Below are 20,375 nucleotides of genomic sequence, written 5' to 3'. Positions count from 1 at the left end.
CTCTTCAGACAATAAACCTCTAGAGTGGAGGAAGGTCAGTTACCCAGTGGCATAGAACTTGGAAGAAAACTTAAACATCTGACTGCTTTGCCAGAAGTTTTCACACAATTCTTTATGTTTTCTTTTCCACCATCATGCCCAGTTACAAAGGAAACTGGAGCTGTCCTGTCCTGAGAATTCCAGAGATTTTGAAGAATCTGTGGGTGGGTAACACATTGATTCCCAGCTCTCTCCACTCTGGTTTTGGATTCCACTGTTTTTGTTTTCATAACTCATTTACTGTTGCTTCATATGATTTCCAGCTTCCAAAATGTATGGCTGTTGTCTTCTCGCTTTATTTCCTAGTCCTTTGAATCTCTTTCCTGTGGCTTTGGTAGGGTTTTGAAAAATGTGAGTTTAGCATATTTGAACTGCCATTTTAACCCAAGAGTCTCTTCAGTCTCTTTCAACCATTGTTCAGGTGATATCATTAGCAAACCCCTAAAGACTAAATTCTTTCAACATGCTCCAGGTTTTCAACAACTCTCTTAAAGCATGGTAGTGCTGTAAACTGAATTTCAGGTATATTCTAACCAGTACAGATGACAATAGGTAGTTCTCTTGTTCCAGGCACTCAACTCAGCACCTTTCAAACTGTGTTAGTGCAGTGGCATCCCTCAAATCATTAATAAGTGGTCTGAAAAAAAGCTTGAGGAATATTATGTTGCATTCCGTTCAATGTTTATCATATTATGAATCAAGAAAAGTGTGCTTAATTTGTTTTTATTTAATATTTCCAAAACAGTTGACTATATAATCCCTTTTTTCGGAGAATATTTTGTAAGATTCTAATGTAATGTCCCTCAAAGTGGGTTAACCAACTACCTGCATTAGAATCATTGAGAGTTCATTTACATATTTGGATACCCTTGGTCCTATTCCAGATCTTGAATCAGACTAGGCCTTAGGAATCTGCATTTTACATCAAACAACATATGCAATTTTTGTGCTGCTTAACATTACTGGGAGACTATGCCTAACTATTTGAACCTTTATCCTGAGGAACTTCCACAGAGGAACAGTTTTTCAGCCCCTCTCCATGCCTCACATATTCTACTCTTTAGGAATGACTTTTCTGAGTGGTAAACTTGGAAAAACACAATACTAATGCTTGGTCTAGCCCCTACCTCTCACTCCTCTCTTTGGGATCTGCTTATTTGCCAGAAGGGTGCATTTTACTCTGTGGGGTGGGCTATGTGCTGAGGGAGGAATCTCATAATTATCTGATTGTTCCAAAGATTGGGCAGAAAAATGTATCTAATAAAGGATTAAAACAATAGAAAATTCACTTACAATGTTAAAGGTGGAGGCTTAGTCTTCATAGAGCTATGCCCGTCTCTCAATTGGTTCTGAACCAATCTCTCCATTGGTTCAAAGGCATGTTACATATTGAGTCCCCTCAAATCCTAAATTTACATTTGAAGATAATTGACCTATAGGCAAGTTTCAAAAAATACAACATAGGTATGTCATGCAATGCAGTGGAAAACACATGGCTATTCATTTTACTTTTTTAAAAAAAAAATTTGCATTCATGGGAAGAGCGGACAAGGTAAAGCAGCAGTGACTGAAATTCATCTATTTGGAAGTAATTCCAAAGGATTTGAAAATAGCCAGATCCATCCTTCATATTTCTTTTAAGATCCCTCTTAAGACAAGCAGAGAGATAGGAGAACAGAGTGTGTAACATCTGGTTTGTTTAGGGATAAGAAGGGTGCAGTGGAGGGAGTTCTTGGAAGCATTCTTAAAGGATGTGGTAGGAGAGCACCTGGAAAAGCCTACTTTATTGAAGGGAGGCTTCAAGGACCCAGGCAGAGGAGGTCATGTTTAACAAATCGGATGGAGTTTCTTGAAGATATCCCTGTCATGAAAGATGAAGGAGATTTAGTGGCTGTATGAAGAGTGCTTTGATTTTTAAACAAGATTTGACAAGATCCACATCCGGGATTAATGGTCAAGGGGAAGAGCTATTGAACATGGGTAATGTAGGGTGCAAGAGAAAAAACTGGCTCAAGAAAGGGAGATGGATGAAAGACAGGGAAGGGTTTTGTGATTTACTCCTATCCCCTCCTCCCCGTGGATGGAGGAGCATTTATCCCTTACGGTGACTTAGATATATTACTAATGGAGGAGGGGATAGTAGTAAGAGAAAATGGTCAGCCAGATTTGGGATAGATTTTGTAATATGTATTACATATTACAAACAACAGAACAACTACACTGAGTCTTGAGATGATTCAGAAACTTGGACCCAGCAATTGTAGCAAATCATACCCAATAGGGATAGTGATGTTTGGCTGTGACATCGTGGCTTGGGCAGAGGGATAGAAACCAATCCAAACCAAAGAGATGAGGATTAATAAACCAAAGTAGGGAACAATTAGCCCAGTGACATTTCCTGAGGATGGAGTTTTAGATGATTGTAAAGTCAGCCAAGTTGGTCTTTGGTGTTCCCAGCCTTTTTTGGGGAGTACTCTCCTATTCTCACACTCTCCCCTCTTTCTCCTATAAAAATCTAATGTCAGTAAAATATCTAACTCACCCAAAGGGATAAATGCTTAGAGAGAGTTCAAGGCATTATTCTTCCTCTGGTATTTACATTTTAATGGGAGTTTTAAAACTGAAATCAAAGTATTATAGCTGTTGTGATGGAATTTCAATGAAGCGTTTGGGGAGGACACAGTAGGGTTATTACTTGTCCCAGAAGTCACTCATGGCTGTTGTCTCCTGCACCTGGTGGTAAAATCATTGTTAGTTCTGCCAAACAGTATTCTGGCCTACAATTCTTATGAAAAAGTAAAATCATTGAAAATAGAGCTTTAAAAACTGGATTTGTGGTTGAAAAAACAGTATTGACAGGCTTCGGCCAAAGGAGCTGATGGGATGACATTATGGTATGGGAATAGGAAGGAGAAAAGCGCAACAGAGAAGGGAGCTGAGGCCCAGAGACATTCACACACTGACCAACCTCGGAATGCCTTTAGCCCCCAACACTCTCACCATCATCCTCATTGAAATCCTGCCCCATTCAAATGCTACTTCAGAGACACCCACACACTGACCAGGGTCTGAGTGCCTTTAGCTCCCAACACCCTCACTATCATACTCATTAAAATCCTGCCCCATTCAAATGCTACTTCTTCTATATAGGAAAAGAAATTGTGTACTGTTCATTTTCTTGTTGCTAACAACAGTAGAAGTAGGGAGAGGGAGTGTTTTCTATAATGAATTCTCCTGTAAATCCAAGCAGAAAAGAGGAAAAGGAAGGAGACAGTAAAGTGGGCACTAACCCTGCATTCTGCCTCCAAGGTCCTTCTTAATGATTTGGCATCCTGGAAAGATACAATTACTGGAAAGCGGCAAGCGTTTTCCTGTAGAAATTTACTAAATTTCTTTCTGAGGATACAGGAGTGTGGGAGGTACGATTATAGAGGAAGAGACTGTAGTATACCATTCAGCAGCCTTAACTAGCAAAAAACACAGCTGAGAGTTCAATATGAAGTAGTCTGAGCTTTTAAAAGGCTGTAAAACAACCCATGAACTTTATTCATGGAAAAGTTTTTCACACCCCCATTTAGAGTTCAATTTGACTTTACTACATTGTTTAAATTAACTATCTAGTTTCTCATCCCAGAGATTAAAGCAGAAAATTAACAGAGTGGCCTAAGCTAACTTGGTAGAAAAGGCAAGGAAAACATGTTAAAAGGACACAGGGACTTTAAGAAACGCAGCTGTCTGAGGCTATTTTGGTCTGGGACAGAGCCTTAACTGCTCAGTGTGTCCTGGGGCCTCGCTGTCTCAGAGCAGATTTTTCCACCTTGCCCTCTACCTCCATCCCTTCAGTTCATCCATTCCAGCCGCAATGGCCTTGCTGATCCGCGACCGCACCAAGCCTGTTCTCAGTTCAGTGCCTCTGCATTGCCCTTGCCTCTGCCTGTGAAACTCCAAGGCAACACTTCATATGGCCAGCCCCTTCTCTGTTCTCCATCCCTTCACTCTTTCTTAAATAGCCACTCTCAATCTGCATTTTCTTCACAAATGCTCTATTTTCTTTACAAATAATTACCACTTGAATTTATTTGATTTATATGCTTTTCTGCTTATTTATTTCCTGCTTCTCCCCTTTGAATGAAACCTCCATGAAAAGAGGAATCTTGCCTAGCTTGGTCACTGTTCTACCCCAGGTCCCAGAAAGGCATGGAGCAGCCACACTATAAATGATTGTAAAGAACTAGTAAGCGAGGAGTCCCCAGTGATACCGCGGAGTCTTCCCAATAAGGTTGCGTTATAATCAGTTTCCTCTTTCCATAAAGACAGGGAGATTTATGTACATTTTATAAATCTTATAGCCACAATGAATTATTTGTTTTTATTTACTGAAATTCTCAGTTATCTGGAAAGATCTGACACTGTGAAAAAGTCCCTTCTGCAATACGGATACCAAGGAGGATTTTAGGTTGTGAAAAGAGAAGTGGTTGCTTGTTTTCTCTCGCTAGATGAAAGGAGGCCACAAATCTTTTTGCAGTTCCACTAAAGAGCCAATAAAATAGAAACGCAACACACATGTGCCAAGAGTTCAACAACAAGGCGGAAGTGGCTTAGGTTTGTGGTCTGTTACCACATGACGACATTGAGTTGGGGCCAAGGCATTTTCTGCTCTTTGCAGTCTCTGCATGTTGAAAGGCTCTACTTCGGAATGAACAAGGGATAGACATGTCACAGAAGAGTAACTCCGTGATCGGCACAGGAGTGTGAAAGGATCAGGGAAGACATGTTTCAGCAAATAGAAAAGTTAGGGAATTTAAAGTTTCCCTACACAAGAGTAAGCAAATTATGGCCCAGAAGGCAAATTCAGCCCGCTGTCTTTTTTCTTGGCAGTTTTAGAAGTTTTTATTTTCCCAAATGGGCTTTTATGAATTGAAAAAAAAAAGTTCCAATATTCACTTGGAAACTTACTAGTTCCTAGGAAATAAAATTAGTGTGGCATAAAGGAAAGGACATTAGTCTGTGAGTCAGGGGGCCTAAGTTGTCCTGACTCTTTTACTAACTAGTTACTTCTGCTGTCTGGTTTTGTAAATAAAGTATTATTGGAATACATCATACATTTGTTTATGTATCATCCATAGATATTTTCACACTATAACAGTAGAGTCGAGTAGTTGTGAAGGAGACCACATAGCCCTCAAAGCCTAAAATATTTACCATCTGGTTCTTAATATTATAGAAAAGAAAATTGCCAGCCTTTGCCCTATACTATGAGTACAAAAATAAATATGTTATACCATATGAAATTGCTTATATTTGATCTAAACAATTGAAATTTCACATAATTCAATTTAATAGTTTGTTCTTTTAAATCTCTTCTTCAATGTCCATCTCAGAACCATCTCATCCATAAAGCTTCTTCCAAATAGACAGGAGCACTCTGGTTTCTCAATCCCCATGGGACTTGGCTCATTATGTTTGGCTGATTCCATGCTTCTATAATAGTCATTAGATGTATCACTTCCCCTCTACTACTGGAAACACTGTTATAGGCTTAATTGTGCCCCTACCCCCAAATTCATATGTTGAAGCCCCAACCCCTAGTACCTCAGAATGTGACTGTATTTGGAGATAGAGTCTTTAAAAGGTAATTTAGGTAAATGAGGTCCTTAGGGTGGATCCCAATCCAATCTGAGTGATGTACTTATAGGAAGAGAAGATTAGGACACAGAGATACCAGAGAGTTCGTTCACAGAGGAAAGGCCATGTGAAGATGCAGTGAGAAGGTGGCCATATTCAAGCTGAGGAGAGAGGCCTCAGAAGAAACCAATACTGCCAACGCCTTGGTCTTGGACTTCCAGCCTCCAGAACTGTGAGACAATAAATTTCTGTTGTTTAAGCCTCCCAGTCTGTGCTATTTTGCATGGCAGCCCTAACAAACTAATATAGCTACTCAAGAGTAGAAGTTATTTCTTAGAAACTCCTATTTTAGTCCCCAACGTTCAATGGAAACATGAGTTCGTAACTCCAAGTTAACAAACCATGAACTATTGCATTAAATCCACATCCATTATCCCATATGTAAATGTCATGAAGGTGAATGTACACAGCTCCATATAACTGCATTCCCAATAGCCATATGTCTGTCTAGTATTCATTGACTAAGCTTTATAGAATTTAGTAAAGCAAGGTGCATAACTTGGTGTGTCTGGGGTCTAAATTGGTGAATCTAGGCATTGAGGACCAGAATACTGTTTAGCAGAACCAACATTGGTTCTCCAAAGTTTCTAGAATGTAAATAAGAAGTTTCTACACAGAAATGTCCTAGAAGACTCTAGAATTATTCATTCAGTGAACATTTATCAACTTCCAGGCAAAAAAGTCAACTTACATATCTCTGCTCACTTACTCTTTTCAGTGAAAATTGAAAAAGCTCACCACCTCTTTCTTAGTGTACTGAGGGAGAGAAAGGAATAACTAGTAAGCTGGATGAGAGCTCTGTCAATTAGAATAACAGGACCTTGGTAGCCAATTCCAAATAACAATCTTCAGGGGAGCCCAATAATAAACATTAAACAGAAATATTAAATATGTAGTTCTAATTTACATTCCAGATGTCAGAATCTGCAAAAATGGGCAATGCAACAAAGATCAGACCATATGAGGAGCCAAGCTTCCCTGGTTTATCCAAAATCTGTTGAGTAAAAAGTGCAACTGCTTCACATGGGACTGTAGCCAAATTCAACCTGAGAGAACACATTTTGCAAACATCCTCCAAATGTAGAAGCTTTCCTGATTGTTCATTTCTAAATGAACAAATAAGAGGTTTCAGTATGAACAATGTCCAGATGCCCCAGAAGCCTGCTCTGTTTGCCAATTCCATTGACCAAACACACATTCTATTCCTTTTGGATTTCATTGGCAGCCCATGGTGAGAAGCACCGTTTTATCTATGAAAAACTTTACCAACTTAAAGCTTGATGAGGAGATATATGAGGAGAGACCACTGGGCATTCTGATGAATTGAAAGTCAGAAGTTATTGAGCATAGTCAGATCTGATCTTTCCCAGACCCATACATTTCACCCAGGGAATTCCCATACAATTATGGGAAAACCTGAACCACATTATCCCTAACCAACTCCAAATTTAATGGTGTGAGGAACACTCCACCTTGAAACAAAGCAAAGGCTTATAAAACACATGGCTGCTATGGTCTGACTTCTCAATAGAGGGCTGGTTATCTTTTCAATAATAAGTTCTTAAGCATCTCTGAAAAATAATGCCCACTTACCAATCTGCCTTTGGTCACTGGATCAAGAAAAAGAAAAGTGTTCCTAAATTGATTCTCCAACCCCTTTCTCTCTGTGTGTGATGAGATTGTTCCTAAAAAGTCTAAACTCCTATTTTTAGTCCCCCACCTTCAATAGAAACATGACTTGGTAACTCCAAGTGAACAAATCATTAATCATTGCATTAAATCCACATCCATTATCCCACATGTAAATGTCATGAAGGTGAATGTACACAGCTCTATGTAACTATATAGCTTAGAAACTAAGACAAAAATATTCATTTTATTAAGTTAGTAATCTGGATTTCAGGGGAAATTATTTTTTATGCAGACTTGTCAAGATTATACAAATAATCAATTTTCCAGGTAATTTACAATCTTCAGAGTGTGTGGGCCTTTGAAAATAAAAATTCATGTGTAATTCTCCCTGTGGCCTGAATTTTGAGTGCACCAAATCCATATTATCTAAAGACAATGTTCATTACATTACACACCCTTATATCACCAATATTTGACCACCACTCCACCCAGAACTTTCCATGGCCCTTTACTCCCAATTCCATTGAAACTAAATTTCTCAGTTTAGTTGTCATAGTTTTTCACAGTACTTCTCCAGTTGGATTCACCAATTCTCCAAAATATACCTGTTGTTTAAGTCAAGCAAATTTCCTCTATGTCTACAAATAAATCATGCTTACTCTAGAGTCTTTTCCTTGTATTTCTTCCTTTCATTTGAAAGATTTCTTCTAAACTTCAGATCCAGCTTAAGATGTAATTTATTGAAAGTTGCATTTTTCAACCAACACCCTCACATTCATCTTTTTTCCTGTGCCTTCGAACATCACTAATCCTCTGTATCACATGATTTAGTAATGACTTATGTTTCAAAAACTTACTCTTGTTTTGTACATTTGATTAAAGTCTCACAAAAATGAAAGCTTCATTTAAAAAACATTTGTTCTCTGCTGTAATCTTAGCACCTAGAACAATACCTGGAACATGGGGAGGCTTGATAAATATTTACTGAAATAATAAATAATGATTAAACAAATGTCTTCTCAGTAGGACTTGGAATTTTTCAAGAACAGGGGCCACATTATCATCCTTTGATTTTTACTATCCACAGTCCACTGCTACACTGTCTTAGTCTATTTTCTGTTGCTTATAACTGAATACCTAAGACTGGGTAGAAATGAAAATGGATTTCTTACAATCATGGAGGCTGAGATGTCCATGACTGAGGGGCTATATCTCGTGAGAGCCTCCTTGCTGGTGGGGACCCTCTTCAGAGTCCCAAGGTGGCATAGGGCATCACATGGCAAGGAGGCTGAGTGTGCTAGCTCAGGTCTCTCTTCCTCTTCTTATAAAGCCACCAGTTTCATTCTCATGATTACCCATCAATCCATTCACACATTAATGCATTAGCCCATCAATGGATTAATCCATCCAGGAGGGCAGAGCCTTCATGACTCAATCACTTCATAAAGGCCCCACCTCTCAATACTGCCTCATTGTGGATTAAATTTTAACATGAGTTTTGGAGGGGATAAATTTTCAAACCATAGTGCATGTACGTCTCATTTACCAAGTACTCGATCTTCTGCAATGCTCAATGACCAATAAGTTACACAAAAGTTCAGCTACAGACTTAAGTTCTAGGTCAGACTTGAAGATAAATGCAATTGTAGTAGTCACTGCCTAAATTATTCCTGGGGGAAAAAAGGAAGAGACAGAAAAAGATCTATTAAGTTTGGAAAGATGCCTATCTTTTAAAATAGAAAGTAAGACCACTTGTCATTTAAGGAACATAGGTCTTTCTTAATTATCATGTCTCATACAATTATTGTTAGGCACAGTTATTTCTTCTCTATAGAGGACAAAGCTTATTAAATATAACATCTACTCAGATTTCCATGTAGATACATATCTCTAAAGTAAACAAGCCAGGCAAATATTATTATATCCACTGCACAGGTGAAGAAACCAGTAAGATTGTCTTATCAAATGTTATATGGCTATGAAATGGTAGAGCTGAAACTAACGCAATTTTTTTTTTTTAGTTTGCCTCCCATATTTTTATGATCCCTTTTGAAAGCATTCTTAATGGTAAACATAAAGAAAATTTTGATGTCTACTCACTTTCCATTTTTTGGAATTTTCCCCTTTTGGTCTCCTTGCTACCCCTAGTGGACTCTACCTTCCTTCCCCTGATTCTCATGAGAATCTGATCATTGCTAAAGTGGGCAAGGTAAATTGTGGCAATTCTAGTGTATCGAGGTGGTTTTCTGAAGCAGTAATCAGTGCATTATTACTAATTCTATGCTTCTTCATGGAACCATTACCTAAAAACCTAGATATTTTGGCTGGGAACAGTGGCTCACATCTGTAATCCCGCACTTTGGGAGGCCAAGGTGGGCGGATCACTTGAGGTCAGGAGTTTGAGACCAGCCTGGCCAACACGGTGAAACCCCATCTCTACTAAACATACAAAAATTAGCCAGGTGTGGTGGTGGGCGCCTGTAATCCTAGCTACTCGGGAGGCTGAGGCACAAGAATCGCTTGAACCAGGGAGGCGGAGGTTGCAGTGAGCTGAGATCACGTCACTGTACACCAGCCTGGGCAATAGAGTGAGACTCAGTTTCAATTAAAAAAAAAAAAAAAAAAAACCCAACAACCACAACAAAAAACTAGGTATTTTTATTGCTTTGGGAAGGAGAAAATGCGGAAAATATAAGAATCAAATCTTGACTTATTTCTAAAATATTCTCCAGAAACTCAAAGCAGAGCATAATCTTGAGCGCCAAGGCTTTCATTGTGAGAGCCAAGTTTTTATGATAGAGAAAAGGTTTTTCTGAGTCAACTCAGATGGAATATGAAGATAAATCTTATACCATAAATAGTAGTGTTAGGAAGAAGGCAGATTTCTCTCAAAAAACTACATAAATTCAATCTGCTGGAGAAAGAAGAGAGTTGAGATGGAAAAGGGGGCAATATTTAGTAGTCACTGTGTAGGTCTCACAGAAGGGACTCTGCTCCCATCTTCCTCTCTTGTAGAGCTAGGCCCAGCCCTAGAGAAGGTGATCTAAACGGTAGTCAGGTTTGGGATGGGGAGTGGGAATTCTTGGAAGACAGAACTGCATTCCGCCTCCTGTTCAGTAGGCTGAGTTTAGAGCCTCTCAGATGTGCCCTGCCCCTCAGTGCAATGAACTGGAAGAGGAAATTGGAATATCTAAGAAGAAAGGGATTGTGAGAGGGCATCCAAACATTTCTTATGTTCTTGAAGGTCCTGGATCAGAAGATGCCTGACAAGAGGCCACTATCAGCAGCAACAGCACAGTGGGGACAAACCTGAGACCTTGATGGACCGTGGACACCAGCAGGAGAGACAGAGGTCAGTGGTGATGTGAATTAGGTACACCCCATGGGAGACAACAAAGGGCAAGGACAGCTATGACAACTCCTGCCCTAATGTGCATACCCCAAAAATATTTAGATGATACTCTGGGATGACGAAGGGTGGGGGAAAAAACACTAATTGGGTTTAAATGTAAGCCTGCTCAGAAATAATATGAAAGTTCTTGTTAGGGAAAATGGAGCACCAGAGAGTGATGGTTTAGTACCAGAAAAATAAAGATGTCACAGTTTTGCACATTTGTATTTCTATCAATGAAATTTGTAGACAATTCACACACAAAAGGTGATGGCTGGGAAGTGTGTGAACTACTGTGGGATACTGAGCCAGCAAGGGAACACCAGATCCATTTCAGAAGCTGGGTCTGTCTTCAAAGGGTTTTGACTTGCTGACCTCTGGCTGGCCTGCATCCTCCTCTCGGAACACACCAGACAGACGAGTAAACACAGATCACCAGTGGGCCACATGTTCCCTTCTTCTTCCAAGTGCTCTGTGTCCGTGGGCCTCCCCCGCTCCAGGCTTTTCATCTAGGTCCTCTTGACTGATGCTCAGGCCCCACAGAAGTTTCCTCACTCCTCTCTCAGCCAAGCAAGGGTGTAGAAAATAATAACCAAGCTCATAAGAGATTTCCAATATTGGTGAAGATCTTCACCCCTAGCTTTTCTCAAATGCATGATCTACAATGCATGAAACCCTGACTTCATTCATTCCTTTGAACACAACCTTTCCCTCTCTGATTTCCTCCTGTAAATGCTGATGTTCCCGGGTAGGGCCACTAGTTAAGTCCCTAACTCTCCTCTACGAGAAGTCATTACATTCTTTGACTCTGTGACACGGGTGACTTCAAGAAGCAGAAAACAGTAAGGTTAAAAAAAAAAGGTTGAGACCTTAAAAGAGGGAAGAAGGGTTCAGAAAGGGGTGTTTGGAGGAGCTGAAGAGAACTTTGTCCATCATCTTTCTTGAGGATAGATCCAAGTATGCAGTGAACCACCTTTGCATGCTGCTAAAATAAATGGAAGCAGGTCAAAGACAAAGAGGCCTGTCAGAGGACAGAAGGAAATTAATGTTGGAATAAATGCTTTCTGACACATTTACACTGTTCCAAGTTGGCTAAATTACACATCCATTGTTTTAGATGGTAGTTCAGAGATCTTCTTCTTAACAGTATTTTTTAAAAATGCTTTATTAAGGTATTATTGACTTATACTGTACATATTTAACATATATATTTTGATGAGTTTGTGGATATGTATACATCCATGAATCTATTACCACTGTCAAGGCCATCAACATATCCATCACCTCCCAAAGTTTCCTTCCATCCCATTTATTATTATTGTTGTTGCTGTCATTTAATTAATTTACTTATTTTTATGGTAAGATCTATTATCTTAGCAAATGTTAAGTCTACAATATTATATATGCTGTATAGATCTCCAGAAGTTATTCATCTTGCATTACTGAAAGTTTGTACCCTTTAACCAACACCTCCCCCTTTCTCCCTACCCATCCCCTAGCAACCACCATTCTACTCTCTGCTTCTATGAGTTTGACTGTTTTAGATTCCACATGTAAATGAGGTCATAGAGCATTTGTCTGTGACTGGCTTACTTCACTTATGATAACACCCTCTAGGTCATCCATGTTATTGTAAATGGCAGGATTTCCTTTTTAAGGGCGAATGATATTCCATTGTGTGTGTGTGTGTGAGATATATGTATATGTCATATATATGTCATATGTGTGTCATATGTCGTGTGTGTCATGTCATATGTCACATGTGTGCCATATGTGTGTGTCATATATATATATGAGTTATATATGTATCTCCCTCTCACAACTGTTTATCCATTCATCCACCACAGGACACTTACGTGTTTCTATATCTTGGCTATTGTGAATAATACTGCAATGAACATGGAAGCATAGATACCTCTTCAAGATCCTAATTTCAATTCTTTGGATCTATATTCAGAAGTGAGATTGCTGAGTCATATGGTAGTTTTAGTTTTCAAGGAACCTCCATACTGTTTTCCATAACGGCTATAAAAATTTACATTCCCATCAATAGTGTGCAAGGATTCCCCTTTTTCCACATTCTCACCAGTACTTGTGCGTGTGTGTGTGTATATATAATATATATAATATATATGTGTATTTTATATATATTGTATATATACATATACATACAGGTATACATGCATACATGCATACATACATGCATACATGTATACATGCATACATGTATATATACGTATATATGTATGTATACATGTATATATACGTATATATGTATGTATACATGTATATATACGTATATATGTATGTATACATGTATATATACGTATATATGTATGTATACATGTATATATACGTATATATGTATGTATACATGTATATATACGTATATATGTATGTATACATGTATATATACGTATATATGTATGTATACATGTATATATACGTATATATGTATGTATACATGTATATATACGTATATATGTATGTATACATGTATATATACGTATATATGTATGTATACATGTATATATACGTATATATGTATGTATACATGTATATATACGTATATATGTATGTATACATGTATATATACGTATATATGTTTGTATACATGTATATATACGTATATATGTATGTATACATGTATATATGTATATATGTATGTATACATGTATATATGTATAGATGTATGTATACATGTATACACATATATACGTATACATACATATATACACATATATGTATATACACACATATATGTATATATGTGTATATATGTATACATATATACTATATATATGATTGTGTATATATACACAAAATATATCTACGATTGTACATATATACACACAATATATATACGATTGTACATATATACACACAATATACATATGATTGTATATATATACACACTATATATACGATTGTATATATACATATAATATATATGATTGTATATATACACACTATATATATACAATAATATATACACAATTGTATATATATTGTATATACACAATATACAATATTGTATATACACAATATACAATATTGTATATACACAATATACAATATTGTATATACACAATATACAATATTGTATATACACAATATACAATATTGTATATACACAATATACAATATTGTATATACACAATATACAATATTGTATATACACAATATACAATATTGTATATACACAATATACAATATTGTATATACACAATATACAATATTGTATATACACAATATACAATATTGTATATACACAATATACAATATTGTATATACACAATATACAATATTGTATATACACAATATACAATATTGTATATACACAATATACAATATTGTATATACACAATATACAATATTGTATATACACAATATACAATATTGTATATACAATTGTATATATATATATACAAGTGCTGGTGAGAACATGGAAAATGGCTATTATATAATAGCCATACTAAAGGTGTGAGGTGATATCTCATTGTGGTTTTGATATGCACGTCCCTAATGATTAGTAATGTTGAGCCCCTTTTCATACACCTGTTGGTCATGTCTTCTTTGGAGAAATGTCTATTCAGGTTCTTTCCCTATTTTTAATTGAATTATTTTATTTTTGCCCTTTAGTTATAGAAATTCATTGTATACTTTAGTTATTGACCCTTTATCAGGTGTATGGTTTGCAAATATTTTCTCCCATTCCACAGATTGATTTTTCATTTTGTGGATTGTTTCCTTTCCTGTGAAGAAGCTGTTTAATTTGATGTAATCCTACTTGTTTATTTTTTGCTTCTGTTGTCTGTGCATTTGGGGTCATATTCAAAACATTATTGCCAGAACCAATGTCAAGAGACTTTTTCCCCATGTTTTCTTCTGGGAGTTTTATGGTTTCAGATTTTATGTTTAAGTCTTTAATCAATATTGAGTTGATTTTTGCATATGGTGTAAAACAGGGTGCAATTTCATTTGTTTTCCTGTGGATAACCAATTTTCCCAACACCATTTATTGAAGAGACTATTTTTTCTCCTTGTGCATTCTTGATGCCCTGGTCAAAAATTAGTTGATCATATATGTGTGGGTTTATTTTTGGACCTTCTATTCTGTTTCATTGTTTTATGTGTCTATTTCTATGTCAGTACCATACTGGCTTGACTACTATAGCTTTATGATATAATTTGAAATCAGAAAATGTGATGCCTCTAAGTTTTGTCCTTCTTACTTAGGATTGCTTTGGCTATTCTGTTTGTGTGTGTGTGTGGTCCTATATAAATTTGTGGATTGTTTTTTATATCTGTGAAAAAAATGCCATTGGAATTTTGATAGAGATTGCATTGAATCATTAGACATCTTTTGGTAGTATGGACATTTTAACAATATTATTTCTTCTAATTTATGAACATGGGATATATTTTCATTTATTTGTCTCTAATTTGTTTTATTGGTGCTTTATAGTTTTCAGTGTACAGATCTTTCACCCCTTGGTTAAATTTATATCTAAGGCTTTTTTGATGCTATTTTAAATGAGATTGTTTTTTAATTTCCTTTTTGGATTTTTTTTGTTAGTGGACAGAAACACACTGTTTTTGTATGTTGATTTTATATCCTGCACCTTTACTCAATTTGCTTTTTATTTCTAACAGTTTTTTTTGTGGGGGTGAGTTTCTTAGCATTTGGCTATTTAGCTGAAGCTTAAACTCTTCTGCAAATAAAAAAATGATGCCCTTACACCAATGTAGTCTAGAAGCTAACAAATAACTTTTGTAAGTATCTTACCTCATTCTTTCTGGTTCACAGCCCAATAAAGGAAGCAAGGTATTCCAGGCTGAACCTCCAGAAATTCACTCTTGATTTATATTTATGGCAGAGAAAGAGAGGGTAGGGAGAGTAAAAGGGATCCCTGGAAAGTTTCTAGGAGTAACATCAGATATGACGGTGGAAGCTACTCACATGAGTTCCCCAGGGGCTGAAAGTAGCTGATGGAGAAAGCTTGGCCTCCTTTGCGATAGCATCCTCAGAGACTGTTTCAGTTCTCCTTTCACACCTGGCATGTATTTATATGGTACCAGAGAAGGGATTTTTATTTTAAATTATGCATGTGGATTTGCACCTTTATTCTATCAGAATCAAACTGTTATTCCACAACACTCCATAAAGTTAATGATACAATGTGACTAGAACTCTTTCCTGAAATATGACATTCTTCAGGGACCTTGAAAGTATTAAAGGGAGTGGATGCCAAGGCCAAATCATACCCCTGGAGCCACATAGAAGTTCCACAAGTACTTATATACCAGTGACATATATATTCCTTAGTTTCTGTGAATTCAATCAGAAGGTTTATATGAAAAGTTTCTGAAAAACCAGAGGTACAATGGCAAGGGGTCTGGGAGCCACCCTGACCTAGGCAGAGCAGTCCAAATCCATACTTGACTGTAGGTAACTAATGACCTGGTCAAAGCAGAGAGAAGAAGTGAAGATTTCAAGTTAGAAAGGAAATTAAACTTCCACCACTGTGATTTCATAATGTGACAAAATTAGAAAATTAGAAAATCTATTTTGTGTTCATCTCATTGAATATTTATAAGTCACCATTAATATCAATTTTAAAAATGTTTTGCATTTTTTGACCTAGTGTAAGAGATCTAAAAAATAATTCAAAGGTTTTTACACCACAGATTTTTATTTTTATTTCCCAGATATAATTTGCATTTAGTCTGATTATGATACAATTGAGTTCATTTGGAGCATAATATTCTCCATAGAAAGAGTAAATATGCATTTATATCCACCTGTGCGTGTATGTAGGATATTTTGGAAAAAGGCATTGAAATAGGATTCTAAAGGCCAGACAGGGTCTACCACTTACATGGCATGCTAGGTAGTCTCTGTGGCCTTGGCTAAGTTATCTAGCCTCACAGGGCCTATTTATTCATTTATAAAATAGGCATAATCCACTCTTTCAGAATTATTATGAGTAGTAAATGAGACAACAAATAAGGAGTAATTCATTTTTAAATATTCATTTATTTTATATATTGATAATATACAGACATAGATCCTGGTGGTTGCTGTGGCTTTGAGACAAGGTCACACTCTGTCACCCAGGCTGGAGTACAGCAGCTTGAATGTGGCTCACTGCAGCTGTGCTCAGTGAATTCAATCAGAAGATGTATATGCAAAGTCCCTGAGAAATCAGAGGTACCATGGCAAAGGGTCTAGGAGCCCCCAAAGGCCCATTTTGGCCTCCCAAAGTGCTGGAATGACAGGCATGAGCCACCGTGTCAGGCCTTATATCTTGTTTTCGTATCTTATAATTTTTAAGTATCTGAGTTCTTCAGAGCTGGGATAGATTATATGTGATTCAGTCGCTCAAATTTTTGGGGGGTGCCTATGGCAAATAAGCTCTTAGCACCCAGCAAAAGTTTATCACATCGAATCCTTACTTAATAAATATTTCTAAAGGTCTATCTGCACTCTCTAAAACAGCACTTTCTGTGATGACGGAAATGTTCTATATTTTCACTGACCAAAATGGTAGCCACTGTTTTAAATACCATTCTCAGAGCTAATGTTTCCCTAGTATCTTTTACCACTAAGAAAATGCGGTGTCTCTCTACAGTGGCTACCATCCCCATAAAGAGGTAAGTATGTTATAAAGGAAAGCATACCAAGGCATTATAAACATGCAGTGCAACCCCCAGTGGCGGACTCTCACTCCCAAAGAGGGATCTTAAGAAGACCACTTAACCAAAAAGAATGAAAGGCCATGGTGAAATTTCCAGAACCAAAGCAGGAACATGGTGTTAGGGAGTGGATCTTCTCAATGGATTTCCTATAGACCACTGCCCTCCCTACCACATGTAGCTCTATAATCTCTCTCGCTACCTATTCCTCCCAGTTACCACTTACCCAATATCCTGGTTATACAGATCAGGAGAAGCACCACCATGGCGAAGATCAGGGCCACACTGAAGGTGGGAATCTTTTCAAAGAAGGAGCAAAGATTGCAGTAGCCACAGAATATGCCAGGTTGTGTGCGTGTGTTTGTTTTTCTTCCTTTTTTTTTTAAACAGCTCTATAATTCCAGCATTGAACTTGAGCATGATCATTATTTCCTCCTCTCATCATCTCACAATATATCCATACCAGCACAACCAAGACTCTCAATGTCAACACTGTTTGCTTTCCTTGTGGAGCAAGACACGTTCAGTCCCATGCTATCACACATTTAGAGCAGATGTTCCCAAAAAGGATAAACCAGGTGCTTAACATATTTTATTCCAAGGGGTAATTTTAGAAATTATTGCAATCAATGAGCTAATAATAATGGTGGTAATGATGAGGCCAAGTTATTATTACTTATTACCTTTAATCATCGACAGCAACTCAATTGGACATAATTAGAGACATCATCATAAATAACGTGGAGCAGATGGAAGATGCCGGGCTTTTCATTTCGAGGACTGAGTAGGAAGGTTAATGATGGAGGAATGGGCATAAAGAATGGGGCGTTTATATCACAAATCCATCCTGCACTTGAACCTTTCCTGTCTGAAACCCATACAAACAGCTGAATTAGACAGAAGATATAAGCAGCCAACCCTGCACTTTCAATGTCCACTCACTCACTTTGCAACAGCCTTCTGCCCATCACTCATTGCCAGACCCCAGTTCTGCCCCATTTCTATCCATGTGGGTTAAGCAGTGGCCTTCTTTCTTTCTTTCTTTCTTTCTTTTTTTCAATTTCAATGGCAAAAGGGAAATAGAGCAATAGTCTCTCCTGATCTTCCCCCAACCTCTCTTTGAAAACATGCAAATGCTTTAGTTAGCCATTTAGTATTAACTTAAAATTTGGCATGAAATGCAGTAAAAAACATTGCATTACCTCCGCACATTAACTCAGTAAAACAACTGTTTCCTATGTATGGCAACTGTAGTACAGGTGCAGAGGAGTACACCCACAAGTAAGACACAGTTAGGTGTTCAAGTGGGATAACAAATTGATGTCGAAAAGGAAACCTGGGCTGTGACGTCGTATACTTGGGGTTTAAATCCTGCAACTGCCATGTACTGAACCATTATACTGGGCAAGTTATTTTTCTTTCCTGAGCCTCTGTTCTATTGATTGTAAGTGGCTAGCTTGTTAGCAGTGCCCTCTCTGTGGACCAAGATACCCTTGTCTTTTTCTCCATAAAAGAACCCTTCTCACCAGACTTCAGCTGTGGTAATTGTCCTGTCTCACCCATAGATTTGGAGAAGGTACTGCAATGGATTATTCCTTTCTCTGCCTCTGGTACCTGGCACATACTAAGTACTCAACAAATGTTAGAGTAGATGTTTCTAGAAAGGATAAACCAGATGCTTAACATATTTTATTCCAAGGGGTAATTTTAGAAATTATTGTAATCAATGAGCTAATAATATGTTTTCATGTCCCTAAAGGAACTTGAAGTCTAAATGGGCAGACAAGACCAACAAACACAAAGCAGAGAGTGGCACAAGAGCCATGTCTGATGCAACAGTGACTCAGGAGGATCACTCTGACTCAGAATGGCCAAGCAAAGGTATTGCGAGGAAGTGGGATAGAACTGAGCTTTGAAGACCGTGCTTAAAATATTTACAGACTCCCCAGGTTATCTCAAGTTCTCTCCAGGAATTAGCTTCACCTCTTTGTGCTTTGGCTCCACATCAGTTAAATAGTGATAACATTTGATCGTTAAGAACCATGTAGAGATGAAACAATTTTCAAAGTTTTTTAATTAAGTGTACTCATTGCCACTGAAAGATAAATACCATATAAATATAATAATAATCATATTGAGAAACAAAATAGTAATGATGCAGATACTCATGTACTGTTTCATGTTTGTGGTCTTTGAGGGGAGTTTTTACTCAAATATCCCTAGATGAATAAATACATATGGTCTATAAATATGTCCCAAAGCAATTTTCTCCACTTGAACCTACATATACTTCGCTATAGAACTGAAAACAAATTTATTTAAAACTTCTTTTATGTGGTTGTCTGTTGAAAAAAAAAATCAGAACTCTCATTAAAGCCAATAAGAATTTGGTATAAAAAATTAATAGCAGGATATGAGCTTATAGAATCTTATCAATAATATCTTTATGATTCATTGGTCTCTTTGTGATGTGCCAAACATAACCAGGATTTATTGATGAATATGATATCTGGGGGTATAAAAACTTTATATATGTTTTTCTTTACTCAATTAGTGAATCTTGTCTAAATTAATATTGTCATGAGATTTCATTTAGCAATGGCCAGGTATCATGGCCAAATAGATACTTTGATTCGAATTATCTGCCTAAATGTTCTAATTCTCCACTTTACTTCACGAAACTGAGGAAATTCAGCTGTAGTAAAAATCTTAAATTTGAAAAAAAAATAAGTGTTTTGTACAAAGTTCTAGGAGTGAGACGTGCAAGGGGATAAAAATATGAATAAGAAAGTCCCAGTACTAAGATTACATCTTAGTTGATAAATGCATTGGAAGAAAGAGAAAACTATTAAGCCAATACAAAGCACCAAAGAAATACGTGAAATAAGGGAGTTAAACTCATGTTCCTACGAAATCTCCAAGAAGGGAG

The 20,375-nt window shown here is 37.1% G+C and overlaps 1 long non-coding RNA gene across 2 annotated transcripts in view; it reads left to right on the top strand.

Annotated features, from left to right (window-relative positions):
* Positions 1-20,375, top strand: part of LOC130541240 (uncharacterized) — a 52,805-nt gene that overhangs the window by 765 nt on the left and 31,665 nt on the right. The window contains exons 2-5 of one of the 2 annotated variants that reach the window (XR_008955284.1): positions 5,735-5,896; positions 9,505-9,565; positions 10,601-10,708; positions 19,206-19,327. This is a non-coding gene — a long non-coding RNA (uncharacterized LOC130541240). Of the gene's footprint in view, positions 1-5,734; positions 5,897-9,377; positions 9,424-9,504; positions 9,566-10,600; positions 10,709-19,205; positions 19,696-20,375 lie in introns of those variants that run through there. The other variant, XR_008955285.1, reaches the window with a different exon arrangement.

The sequence above is a fragment of the Pan paniscus genome, chromosome 12, assembly GCF_029289425.2.
Source record: "Pan paniscus chromosome 12, NHGRI_mPanPan1-v2.0_pri, whole genome shotgun sequence".
Lineage (NCBI taxonomy): Eukaryota > Metazoa > Chordata > Mammalia > Primates > Hominidae > Pan > Pan paniscus.
This window is presented reverse-complemented; position numbering and strand designations above follow the sequence as displayed.